This window comes from Pinus tabuliformis, chromosome 4_1 (assembly GCF_031772625.1).
Source record: "Pinus tabuliformis cultivar Carrire ecotype Pingquan chromosome 4_1, CPIR1, whole genome shotgun sequence".
NCBI classification, from domain to species: domain Eukaryota; kingdom Viridiplantae; phylum Streptophyta; class Pinopsida; order Pinales; family Pinaceae; genus Pinus; species Pinus tabuliformis.
Genome location: NC_142303.1, coordinates 847,432,107 through 847,445,545, shown reverse-complemented (window position 1 = coordinate 847,445,545; position 13,439 = coordinate 847,432,107).

Genomic DNA, 13,439 nt, shown 5'->3' with positions numbered 1-13,439 from the left:
GCCAAGCTTGCGCGGATGTAGGGAATGTAGGAGCAGATGTAAGGAATTAGTTTAGATACCATGATATCTGAACAGTGCGTGCAGGAGGTACAACAGGAAGCCATTCAATGCGCTACCGATCTTGCAGCAGTTCAGGTAGAGTTTGGAGCTCTCCGCGTGAAGATCTCCGCACTGATAGAGTGACTCAAGGGCGAGTTACAATGTTTTATTTGGGGGATTTTTGGGCGTGGGATCCCCCAAGGGAATCTTTGGGCTTAAAGCCTAGATTTTGACTAAATATGATGTAAAGAATCTGTGTTTTGTGGGCGTGGAGTGAGAACTTGTAAATGAGTCATAAGGTTGTTCGCCCTCATTTTTTTAAATGCAATTTTGGCTTTAGAGGATTGTATAAATAGAGCAAGGCTCTAAGTTGTAAAAGGGAGAATAAAATGATGGATGAAGGATGAAGAATTGAGTCTTATCTATGTGTCGAGTCGAGTCTTGGGTCGTAGAGTAGGAGAATGCTTTGCAGCTGAGTGCATAGAGGCCTAGTAGTCCGCAGCTGAGTGTTGAGGGCAGGTTGAGTCTGTAACAGATTGAAGCGTTAATAAAGAGAAGTTTTATACCATTCCTATGTATTTATTTATTGTTTTCTACATTGAATGTATTGGGTATAAATTACATTTTTGCTGTGTATATGATGTGTGAACTTATATTATTGTGTTGATTAAGTGAATATAGGATAAAGTATCTATTTATGTGAAGTTAACTAATAGTTATAAGAAGATAAGTAAGATCTGAGGTGTAATTTGGGAAATAGCGCAGATCACTACCTTAGCAGCGCGAATGCTTCTCAACCCCTCGTTAGGGCTGCGTGAAGGTGATTATAACAGATCACAAAGGCCTCGCAGGTCATGGATGTGTGTGAATTAACCTATGTGAAGGTATTCATAGTTGGACTAAATCAACCCGTCAGACATCTAAAGGGTGCGGAAACTTGGTTCTAGCATCCCCCCATACTGCTTCAAGTGAGACCTCAATCTGTGCTCCATGGGCTGTTGCCGAAAGGGCCAATAGTGTAGAGATTTGTTTGGCTAATTAACTCTGAACCTGGGTCAGGCTCCCTCAAGCCAACTCTTGCATTTAATTAACCAATATAATCACATATATTCATGCATCACATAAACATTGTAAATTAAACCCAAAACGCAATATAATCAGATGCATTAACAAGAAATAAATACACAAAATTTGCATAATACTTCTATTTAGTGATATCTTCAATTTAGTACATACTCTATCTATCATGTGCACACAGCTACATGGGTCCACGCACTCAGCTGCGGACTTCCACCCTAGGCCTCTGCACACTCAGCTACAGAGCCTCTACCGACGCTAAGACCCGAGAACGCTTAGACTCTATTGCTCAACTCCTCAACTCATTATTTGCTATTCACTAAAGACTACCTAGAGCTTACTTACTTAGCTCCTTTTTATATAGTCCCATAATCTGCGGACCATGGGTGGATATTTACATCCAACTTTACATTTTACAAAATAAGGGTGGAAAACCCTTTATGACTCTTGACACCTTCGTGCTCCGTGACCACAAAATGCCGAGAATTTACAACTTTATTACAAAATTTTCCCAAAACATGGGCTTTTAGCCCCAAAACTGTCCTTGAGGGAACCTGTTCCCAACACAAGCTCAACACATGCTCATATTATAGTCAAAAATTTCTGAACAAGAATAAAGACGATTCTAAATTTGATGGAGTGAATGTCATCATGATGGGGAAAGCACTTCTAGAAGAATTGGCATATGATTTGGAGATCAAGTATGAAAGAAAGAACATATTCATTTCCAAACCAAATTTTTCCAAATATATTGAAGTGGACGAGATCTACAGAAAGTTACTCAAGACATCTATCCCTAGTAAACAATGCTGGGATCAACTATGTGAGTTACCAGAGTAAGAAAATGACTTGGTTGTACAACTCAACATCAACAACACAACAGGATTCGAAGGGCCAGATATTTAGTAGTTCCACCAATCTAGTGCCACCAATTCGAGCAGTTTCAATTTTCCTAAATTTTTGTAACAATTAGATAGATTCTATTTAGGAATTCCTAAAATACATCCTAGTCAGTTTTGATAGGATATTTTGTAAATAATTTATAAATACTTCTCTTTTTGAAGTATCAAGGGTTGATTTTTGCATTCCATAACGCTATTGTACTATTTTCATTTGATGGGTTGATCAGTAATAAAAAGGACATTCTTCACAGGATTCATGTGTTGTACTATTTTGTGAAGTGCTTCTCTCACTATCTATGTGTTTATTTCTTTTGTTTCCATACTTATGTTTTCTTAAATCTGAATTGTTTTACATAAATTTGATGAATAAAATTTATTGAGAGATACACTTTGATTCTAGATGTGGATAATTTAAATGTTTTCTTGTAATATCATGTTAAAGAATTCTTAACTGCTCTTTAGCTTCAATTGAACCTATATATTTTCTTCTATTACCTTTAATTTAATATTAAAGGATATTGTAAGTTCAACTACCTTTCCCTATGAAACTCCTTTGCAAATCTAAGACATGTCCATGTTAAGTTTGTAGATTCCATAGCCCAATGGAAATTTTAGGCATTTAATCAACCAAATCAATTTTAAAATCAAACTCCAAACTCTCATAACTAGCTTAATATCTAGGTACAACAAAGTTAAATATGATAGAGAGACCCCTCTCTGAGTTTAGGAAGGCTAGATCCTAAGCTCCAAAGTGGTTTTGTAGTTACGTTTGTGTTTTCTTTCACAACCTCGGAAATTATAGAGTGCTAACATTCTAGTGACTCCACTGGGGAAAACAATCCTTCATTTCATGTTTACGAAATTAACTTCCCTAGTTCATAAAACTTTATTTCAGGAACAGTAATGATTCAAATTTTAGAAATAAAGGATTAGAGGTTGTTTTTCACATTTAAGATCTGGCTCCAAAAAGAATTCACACCAGATCCGATCCTGATCCTGAACCTCCTGAAATTTTAGATGATACCGAAAATTTAGTAAGGAAAATAAGTTTAGCTGAAAGTCAAGGAATTAATAGTCCCCTTTCTAGGGAAAATTCTCTTCCAGAAAAGATCGTTACCATACAAGATATTCAGTTTGACTTACCATTTGAACATAGTATATTTAGGACCAAATTTGAAAGCTTTTTTTTATCAAACAGTAATTGATAAATCTATTCTCTACCCTTATATATATGTAGGACCATATGTTGAACTTGATTTTCATTAGCAAGCCCTCCATAACTTTGAAAAATTACAGGATCTTGTATAAGCACTTGATCAAGCTGTACATTAGGCCTATATTCAACAATTTGTTGAACTTTCTTCCCTCAATATTGAAACATCCTCTCTTTCTTCACAATCTTTTCATGCTCATCAATTAGTCCGACCCGATGAGCACCAATATTGTAGCAAGGATGCTGCAATTCTTGGGGCTACCGACTTTACTTAATCAACCTGTGGTTCGTACAAACTTGGAGGTGAGAGTGCTGTATAAACAAATAGATGTAATTGGTCTACTCTTTGTCACTGTTGAGGTGGGGCGATAGACCTCTAGGGTTTGTCAAACCAGCCTTCTATTAACTAGAAGAAGTCTTATTACCAACTTGGAGAGGGGGGAATTTACCCTAATTGGAAGAAACAAAATTTTGTCTATTACATGCAGGAAACACTGAAAGAAATGCTTGCAAAATAACATGAAATCCTCTGTGTACTTGCTAACATAATTTTCTTGCAAAAGAACGCTACTTTAACACATGTGAGGTTTTAATTAATCTAAGAATGACATTTGATCTAGAGAGTACTAACTCTTGTGTTCATGAATAAATATAAAATATCTTTTTCTTTTTATATTTTTGCTTGAAAAATGTAAATGCTAATTTTGGTTGGTTCTTTGGTAGGGGAGATAGGTGTGGAGGAAAAGGAGTACAATGGTTCAGATGGCTTGGAGGGCAAGTAGGGGCCTAATCCTATATTTATTGATGATTTTTCTCAATTCAGACTCAAAATAGACTATTACAGGTTTTCCTAGTAGATGTCTACAGGAAGTACTAGTTCACCTATAGGATCCCTTGTTTTACTATAGGAACAAGCTGAAAGCTTAGGGAATGGTATAGAAAGTGGGATGGAGCTTGGAAAAGGTGAATAAGGTGGGAATAAGGCATGGGGGTGGTAGTAACTTACTTAGAACTCAAGCCAAAGCTTTAAGATGGTTGTATTTTCTCAAGAATTGAGACCTTAGTAACTTTTGGCAATCATGGGCGGATATGGATTGGATGAGGTTGATGAGATGAGGTCTCCCTGAAATTTAGAAACTCCTACAACAAAAAACATCATTCTTGGAATTTATACATAAATTCATCAAAAACAAGAAGGGTTTATTCAAATAGAAGAAAACAAAGTTGTCACCATTTACTTGCTAAGTTCATGCATGGAAGTACTTGAAACCAATATGGAAGCGAGATGAAATCAATGCAAAACCGAAGAGATCAAAAAATACCAATTGCAACTTATCCTATGAAACTGAAAGGTAATGACCTAATTAGCAAGAAAACCCTAGATTACACAAAAGGCAAGAATTTTGTCTTTTTGGGTTGTGTGAGAATTGTTCCTCAAACCATGATCCTTGAAAGGGATAAATGAGGTGAAAACCACTTGATGTAAGAATTTTTGGAATATCTTCTTATCACTACAATGCTATAGTTAGAGCTATCCGCAAATGGAAGCAAACTAATTAAATCTACCAATACTTGCATATTAACAACACCAAAATCAGTTTAGCAACTAACTATGAGTATAACCTAAGCATGCATATAGAATTAAAGGAACCTTTGCTGCTAGGGTTGGGCCCTAACCCAAGAGCTTCAGCCCTCTGAGTCAACTCAGTGCTGGATCAAGGGAATGCTGCTCATTTTCATTAAAAATCAGAAATACATAAGAGTGCTTGGTTACAATGCTTCAACTCGAAAATTGCTTATCTATCTTGAACAAAAAAATCTGAATCCTAATGAGGCTCTAGGCCTCTTGATTTATACCACTGAATTTACCAACAAATTCCTTAAATTTAGGGAAGCTTGCCTTCAATATCGAGATCAACTGGTCTTCAACTGTCATTGGCTTGGCTGCCAATGAACTTCATGACTCGGCTGCTTGCAACTTCGAGCTGATGAGATTTGATTGAGGAATCTTCGAGTGAGTGAGGAGTTAAGGAGGGAGATCCTATCTCCTAGAATCCCTCTTTCTTGTCTCCATTTGAGTTCTTGCACTTAAATTAGCCAAAATTTGTTCCAAAATCTGCAATCAATGCACATTAAACCACTAGACATGATAACTCATATTTACTCTCCTTATTAAGAAAAGAATAATTAAAACATGTACAGAGTGATGAGAAAAGTTGATTTTAGTAAGATTTGAGGTGCATTAAAGTCCATATAATTTACCCATTCACAAGCCTCATCATAACACCCCTACTGAAAGTGTTGTTCATCCTTTGAGGAACTGAATATATGTCCATGTCTTTCATTTCTTTGGTGGCCTCCTTGACTTTCCAGGCTTCTATTGTAGTCTCCTCCTCTTGTGGATAAAACCCTACATTCCTCTCTATCTCCTCCCACTGCTTTCTTTGTTCTTCTTCCTTTCTCACCTATACATACCTAAAATAAATAGTGGGATGAGTTTCAATCCAATCCAATTGACTTTGAGTCTTCAGAATGTTTGCTTATACATTAGGACTCTCTCTAGTGCATCCCTCATTCTATGAGGAGAATCATATTCTTTGATCTTTAGGCTGTAGGGTAAGGTGTTCCATCTCCTTTGGTAGGTTTTCTAGCTCTCATCTCCCAACAATCTTAGCATGTATTCAAAATGAGCGACTTCTTGTTCTTGTACAACAAGGTATCATGGTGCAACCTTGGGGTCATTTGTAATGAGGTTGTGAGTGTTGATAACAGCCATTGGGTTAGACTATTCTTCTCTTATGAAAAGGGGTTTTGCTTCTTCTCTTGCCAAAATCCTTTTCATTTTTGTAGCTCTGGCTTCCTCATGACTCATCGAAGATGCCAAGGCCATTAGTTGTAAGTCCCCTAGCTTTGGATTGGGGTCCCATACATTTAAGTATGTCGGAGCTAAATTGTGTAGGTAGAACTTAGATATCTTGCTCTATCCTCCAGGGTGCTTTGATCAGAGAGGTCAATGAATTTCCTGTAGTCTTGGAAAGGCATAGTTCCTCTTTGCGCTAGATTTTTTATCTGAAACTGCAGCCATTTTTCTTTGCTCGCATCGTGCATTGAATTTCCTCCATGGATAAACTTTCCATAGTTTCCAATTGGCCTTCCTTTTCCTATAGTTGCTTTCTTAGCCATGTGTTCTCAGCCTCTAATTGAGATTTCATCATTTTTTACCTGTCTTTTATGCTACTTAATTCTCTGTCCATTTATTGTAGCTTATCTTCCATGTGGCCTACATCCTCCACCCCTTTTATTTAGAAATTTGCATCCACCGATGTGTTCTTGCTCTCCCTTTTTCAAGTTTAAAGAATATAGGAATGGAAAATTTTTGTGGTATCACCCTACCTTCTTCAATAAATATGTAGTGGGAGTTGAGGTTTGGCTATGGGGTAGGTTCCTTTAGCTCCTGGGCCTCTTCCTCTATTTTTTATTCAATAATTTCTTCCTCTTTTCCTTCCCTTTCCCTTGCAGGCCAGTGATGTCTTATAAGGCTTTCTCAAGCCATGTTGTCTCACATGAGTACATGTGCATTGTAATGTTGAGTCATGTCAAGGGTAAGTCGAGTGTCAACAGTTGGATATAATAGTCATAGAGTAGGTGAAGAATCATGAGGGTAGTTGAATTGTCACAAAGGAGAATGTCAAGGGTCACCCCACACTTTGTTATAAATAGTCCCTCATAACTTATTGTATAGGTTTTGGGTCAGCCAAACTTCTACTAAGACCATCTTGAAGAATGCTTGGACAGTATTGTAATGCGCCTTGGGTTCTCCATTGCACGGAGCTAGTAAATATCCTTGGAGGAGCAGGCGGATGTGGCTATAATGTTCCACTGATGGGGCTAGCAAATTTACATGGATGATGGTGTATTGTATGATTGTGACTTACACTTCATTATATACTAAAAGGAAACAAATTTTCATACATATGTTGTTATTTCAGTTGGACTGCTCCGGTTGCCTTAATGGTATATGTTGTTTAAATTACGTACTTGTGTATAAACGGCTTTGTATGAAATTATATGAATCTTATTGTCAATGTGTTGCATATGTTGTTAATGTTTTTGGTGGGCTCCAGTATTGCAGCATTATTGCTACAATACTGGAGCCCACTTGGAGCAGCTAGCCTGGACGAAGCTTAGGCGGATGAGAGAGTGGTAGAGATGCCCTGCACAGTGTACATTTAACCGAATCAACGAAGTCCTGCATACAATCAAAGTCTTAGCTAATCTACTCTAACTGTCAATGAAACAAATGAACAAAACCTTTATTTGTAAAGAGAACCATGTACATCACTCAAGCAAAGAAACATTTCAGAGATCTGAATGCATAACTAACTTCTACAAATGAAAACATTACACCAAGGATTACATGGTCAAGCAAACTAGTGTTTTTGTTGGGGCAGCACTGTTTCTGCAATTCCAGCCCCCGATCCATTAAGGATGAGGTGAAATTGGGAATGTTTTCGACCCTTTTCTTGGAGCTTTAACTGTTATTATCCTACCAATCTATTCTAAACATCTGAAGCAATTCTATTCATAACCAGTGACCTATTTAACCAACACAACTAAATCTTCTTAACAGAAACACGTTTCAAATGTATAAAAGGAAAATCACAATGCATAAAGTAAAGGTAACAGTACAAAGAAGGAGGCCCTAGGCTCTCAGGTTGGCCCAACCCCGAGAGTTATGGCTCCTATAGAAAACTCATTCTGTGACAAGCTTTAAGGTCAGGACGACGAAATTGCAGAAGAATTCCTAAGGTCCTTGAAGCCAAAGTCAAAGACATTGGCCATTGTCAAATTCAGAGGATTGACCCTCAGACTCACCCCACAGCTCATTAGCAGAGTAACTGATCTACTGATGGGGGTACCCTGGGATAAGGAGGAGAGAAAATTGGGTCAGAAAGCTAAAAAGGAGTTCTTCTTGCCAGAGGAACAATTTTCATAGGACAAGAATGGAGTTCGAAGAACCAGCCTACAGTCGTTCTGGAGTGAGGTTAGCCTCCAGATTATGAAGTATATTACGTGTGAGGGGCGATTTAGCACCGTGTATGGCTATCCTTTCCGGTTGCTCACAGAACTCAGGCACCGAATGGACCTACCCTCAGAGCAAAAGTTGAGCATTCCTTACTTCCTCCTGCAATCCATGACTGAGTGTGCCACCAAACTAAGAGAGGGAATGCCAGACCAGCTAGCCCATCATGGGCTCATCAAGCTCCTCATGGAAGATGCACTCCACACTTACACCGTCCCTCTCTCCTAGGAAACCTTTCGGAATATGTCTAAGGATGATGACATCCGAATTTTGGTCGAGGAGCTCACTTCCTCCAGCAGCAAGGAGAAGGAGCACATTCAGACAAAGGAGAAGGATAAAAGACAGGAAACCCCAGGCACAACACTAAAGAAAGAACTGAAGGGAACTCAAGGAAAAAGCCAAGCTACCAAAACAGGGGGTGATAAAACCACACCAACACCCAGGGAGAAAAGACTACAGAGCAGGGTGGAAAGGACTGGAAAAGTCCACGCAAGTGAGGGCACCTCTAAGGCAGCCTCAGCCAAGCTAAAAGAAAAAGCACCCTCAGCCAAGCAGGCTAAAACGGTGCTGCCTGCTTCTATAGTAAGTTTAAAAATGGCTTCTACAGGAAGCCAGAAACTAGCCACTACAGGACTTTCTACAGGAAATCCTGAAAAAGGACAACAAAAGGAGAAATCGGCCGAAATTATTGCTAGGGAGGAAACAGCTGTGCTGGCCACCCTAAGTACCTCTCCCAAGCCAAAGGAAAAAAAAAAGAGGGAGACTCCTCTGTATTTCAAAGCAAGAAGAAGTGTAAGAATTAAAACCAAAAGACCCCAACCTCCATCCAAAGAGCCAATTACCATTGAAGACACCCCTCCCTCGCCAAAGGAGAAGTCCCCCTCCAAAGCATCAGTCACTTATGAGCAAGGGAGCCCGAAGACATCTACCTGGAGGGAGAGAATGGAAAGATTAGCTTCAAAAACCTCTCTACAGGATGTTGAAGCCGTTCTACAGGAAACATTGGTCAGGCTCAAGGAGACCGAAAGAATGGAAGGGGAGGCAGCCAAATCACGACAAAAGGAAGAAGAGGTAGAGCACATTATGGAACCTAGCCCCCAGCCTAGCTTGGGCTCTTATTATAACTTTTTGGAGGCTGGAAAAATCATTCCACAGAAATTCACAGTGCCACTTTTCATTGCACTAGAGGAAGAAAGAGTGAGGACCCACACATGGATGAGAATAGCCAAGTCTAAAGGAGTAGCAGATATAGGCCAAAAATGGCTACAAGAGAACAAAATGATGCTAGCAGCACTGTAGTGCAAAGTATGCAAGAGTTTTCCAAAAGTCCCTCATGAAGGCTGAGGCCTTAACATTTATACACCACGAGGGCCCTAGCTGGCCTCCTAAATCTATGGGACTTAGCTGCCCAAACTGTGAGTAGACAGCTTCTTCCAAAATCTGCTTGGCTGCCTTCTAGATCTAGTTTTGGTGGCCTTTGGAGCTCGGAGTTGGGGGTGAAGATCCCGAGGAAGGCTATTTAATGCCATAAACAACCCTCCTACGAATCCTCACCCCAAGCTTGGATGTCTTCCAGCCCATGATTGCTCGGTTTTGCTCCAACATGTGTCAAAAAAACCTGAAATGATCATGTGTTAGCCACCTAGGAAGAGTGACTACCCTTATTCATACAAATGACATAAACATACTGAAAAATAATGCATAAGCTATGAGAAATGAAGGATTGAAGAAGGATAATTAGGCCAAATGAGCCCAACAAGTTACCAAATTTGGGGCTCATCATCACCCCCCTGCTAAAATGGTTGCTCATCCTCTGAGCAACTAGTCCAGCTCCTCGTCTTTCATTGCTTTAATCGCCACCCTCACATCCCAGGCTTCTGAAGTGGTATCCTCCTCACTGTCATGGAACCTAGCCTTCCTTTACACCTCTTCCCACTGCTTATGCTCGTCTTTTTCTGTGCTTCCTGTTGGAGAGGTAAATCCCCTCTACGGATAGAGGCGATCCCTACTAGCCCAGCAAGGGTCTAGCAACAATTAGTAAATTCTACTATGCAAGTTCCTAATTGCAATTAAACAAGAGGTAAAGAGCACCTACTTGGATTCCAGCGCTGTTGTTTGATGAAGAGATGCCACCTTCGCTCCTTCGCTTTGGCTGGTCACGATCCTCCGCGATCTCCGCGAATAGACACCTGCACACACGAAGAGGAAACAAACACAAGCATGAAATCTAATAAAAGAAACCATACATCAGTCAGAAAGGATGTAATTCACATTTAACCATTGCATAGACAAATGAGAATGGAACAATAATAGTAGTCATCTATTATTAATCAAGCAGAGAAGAGTACAACCAAATGTTCTGACGTCGGTAACCTTCTCAGGAGGGGCCAGTCAGCAAGCGTCTCAAGCATTCACCTTTGGAAATGATTCTCCCAAGACAAGAAACTCTCTCTCTCACACAAGCAACACAACACAACCTTCCCTAAGCTATCATGCACTTCCACACTTATCACACCAAATACCTGTAGTAGCAGCAATCTGAGCACTATAAGCTCTACACAATCCAAGCTATTCCAAACTAGCTGCTCATGGTAATGGTGGAAGTTTATATAGGAGAAGCAGCATCCTAAAAGGGTGGAAGGATGAGCTTATCCTCAAGGGAAGTAGTTTCAAAGGGTCGAACAGACATGCCATAGAAGGGAGTCGATACTCACAAGGCCAACAACCAAGTCTGGAGTTATCTGGAGGGCTGGCTGTTGGAACAAATTCGCCAAAACTGGATCAGCGCGGGTGCATAACTGGACTGGCGCGTTGATGTCGCAAAGACATAATGGAAAAGGCCATGTCAGCGCGGGTAGATACAAACAGGGGTTGCGCTGGTCATGAAATTCGATCAGCGCGGGAAAGGCGTGTGCTTCCGCGCTGGCAGCGCATGCGGTCTGTTATAAAGCGCCAATCATCGCGGATATTTTAGAAACAGACGCGCTGATGAGGAAAACTTTGGAAAAGTGGGTTTTTGGCCAGTTCAGAAGGCATGAACTTGATTATTGTGAATTCCTGACACAGTAGGGTGACTGACAGGGAGACAGTGACAAATTACTGTGTAACAGATGCCCCCTAAAGCATGAAGACCGAGAGAGTGGGAGGGGTGAAATGCTTTACAACACTCGCCGAACTGGAACACCACCAGGAAGGACCGAATATCTCTGATAATCAAGTACATGCAGTCTAGGCATGGGCGCAGCCATCCGAAAGACATGCGAAAAGGTCTGTGGAATGGACGCAGCCACCCAGCTAAAGAGACCAGAATAATGACAAGGTATGGTCGCAGCCATCCATGAAGACTCAGGTATGGGCGCAGCCATCCATCAATGAGTCATGTAATGATCATCCACAAAATCGCAACCTGGACCATAACAGACAGAGATCCAGGGTCTTGCGCTCCGTCTCGACCCGAACAAAGTACAAGTCCAAGCATGTGAATACATGAGTTGAAGTCGAACATGCATGAACATCGTCTGATTACCAGTCAATGATGAAAACTGTTAACAGACGCGAGAGGTACCACCAATAATGACAATGGTCCTCAAGGTACCATAGGTACAATCCGCGGCGTGTGAATCAATGAGCTGGCGTCGAACACCCGCAGAATCATTCGATCGGAGGCCAATAATGAAAACCTCGCGTCGAACATGAAGAGCCTGCCATTGAGGCATGTAGGCCCTAAGGCACCTGAAGGGAGTCTCTAAGTCACCTTCCTGGATAATGAGCTGAGGTCGGCAGGAAGTGACCTTGATCGAAGGTGGGCCATAATGTTTCCCACATCATCGACACGAGACATAGGTAAAATGATTTGTGTGAGATAGCAGATGAGGTTGTATTATTGCAGAGGTCAACTTCTCTTGAACATATCGGCGGCACGACAGTGGATTTGGCAGTATTTGACATCAAATGAGCAGAGGGTATGATGACGATGGCAATGAGCAAATGAGAGGTCAAAATAGGATAACCCATACCCACGGAGGTCAGTTGTGAAACAAAAATGAGAAATCCCCACCCGACACGAATGCAGACCAGTGTCATGTTCAAGAGCGACATACTGCCGACGCGACAATTGCAGTTCCATTTTCCCCACCATTTCTGGCAGGTACCCCAGTTATTTTTGGATAACAAGCTTGACGGGGATAGCATATGCTTGAAGAGTGTCATTTTGACAATGCTCGATGTCATCAAGTGTTTAACAAGCCTGACAAAGGAAAAACTCGGCGTCTTTTCTTGTTTAGAGAGTCTGAAAAAACAACGGAAAAAGGAGACTCCACGGGGGTCCTTTTTCGTACAGTTGTGTCTCTCGAGCCCGAAAAAGTATAAAACAATGCTCGAAAGAACCGCCCGATCATTACGATCGAGGAGTACTTTTCGTAAATAGTGCCTTCGACCCGAAAAAGTAAAAAAGCGGTCAGAAACACGTCGTTTTAGAGCCGATAACGAGTGTGAAACGACAAACACCCGGCAATCTTTTTAAGTTACACGGTCGGAAAAAGAGCTTAAAACGACCGCCTCTCGTTCCCTTTAACGAGCTGAAAGGAAGCTCGGCCATCTTTTCTTGTTTCATGTCAGAAAAGAGCTCAAAAACGACATTTTTTCTAGGACCAAGTGATTTTAGGACCATTATGACTTCACCGATTCTGAGGACCTGCACAGTAAAGAATATACCCGCATAAATTCGTTCGACATGTATAAAAACATAGTGAAACATGCATAAAGACATAAAACACTGACAGAAGCGCTAAATCCATGGTAAAAGCATGACAAAAACCCACATTTGTAAAATCTATAGTTAATTAAGCCATTTTTACTATAAATAGAAGGGTAAATAGTCATTTTTACCATTGTTACCATATTGAGCCTTCGAGAACGTTGTGAAGCTGTGAAGTTGACGGAGCGAATTCTTCCCTGTGCGGACACTATTCATCAAACGACTTGCTCCAGGTAGGTTCCCCTTGCCATGCACTTCATTTTGAGTCCCTTTAGTAGCATTTTAATGGTGAAATTTGCCCATTTGGGCAAATTCTTTGAGCGTGGATGCGCTCTTGGTCAGCGCGGATTTCCCGCTCGGGGTCGCGCT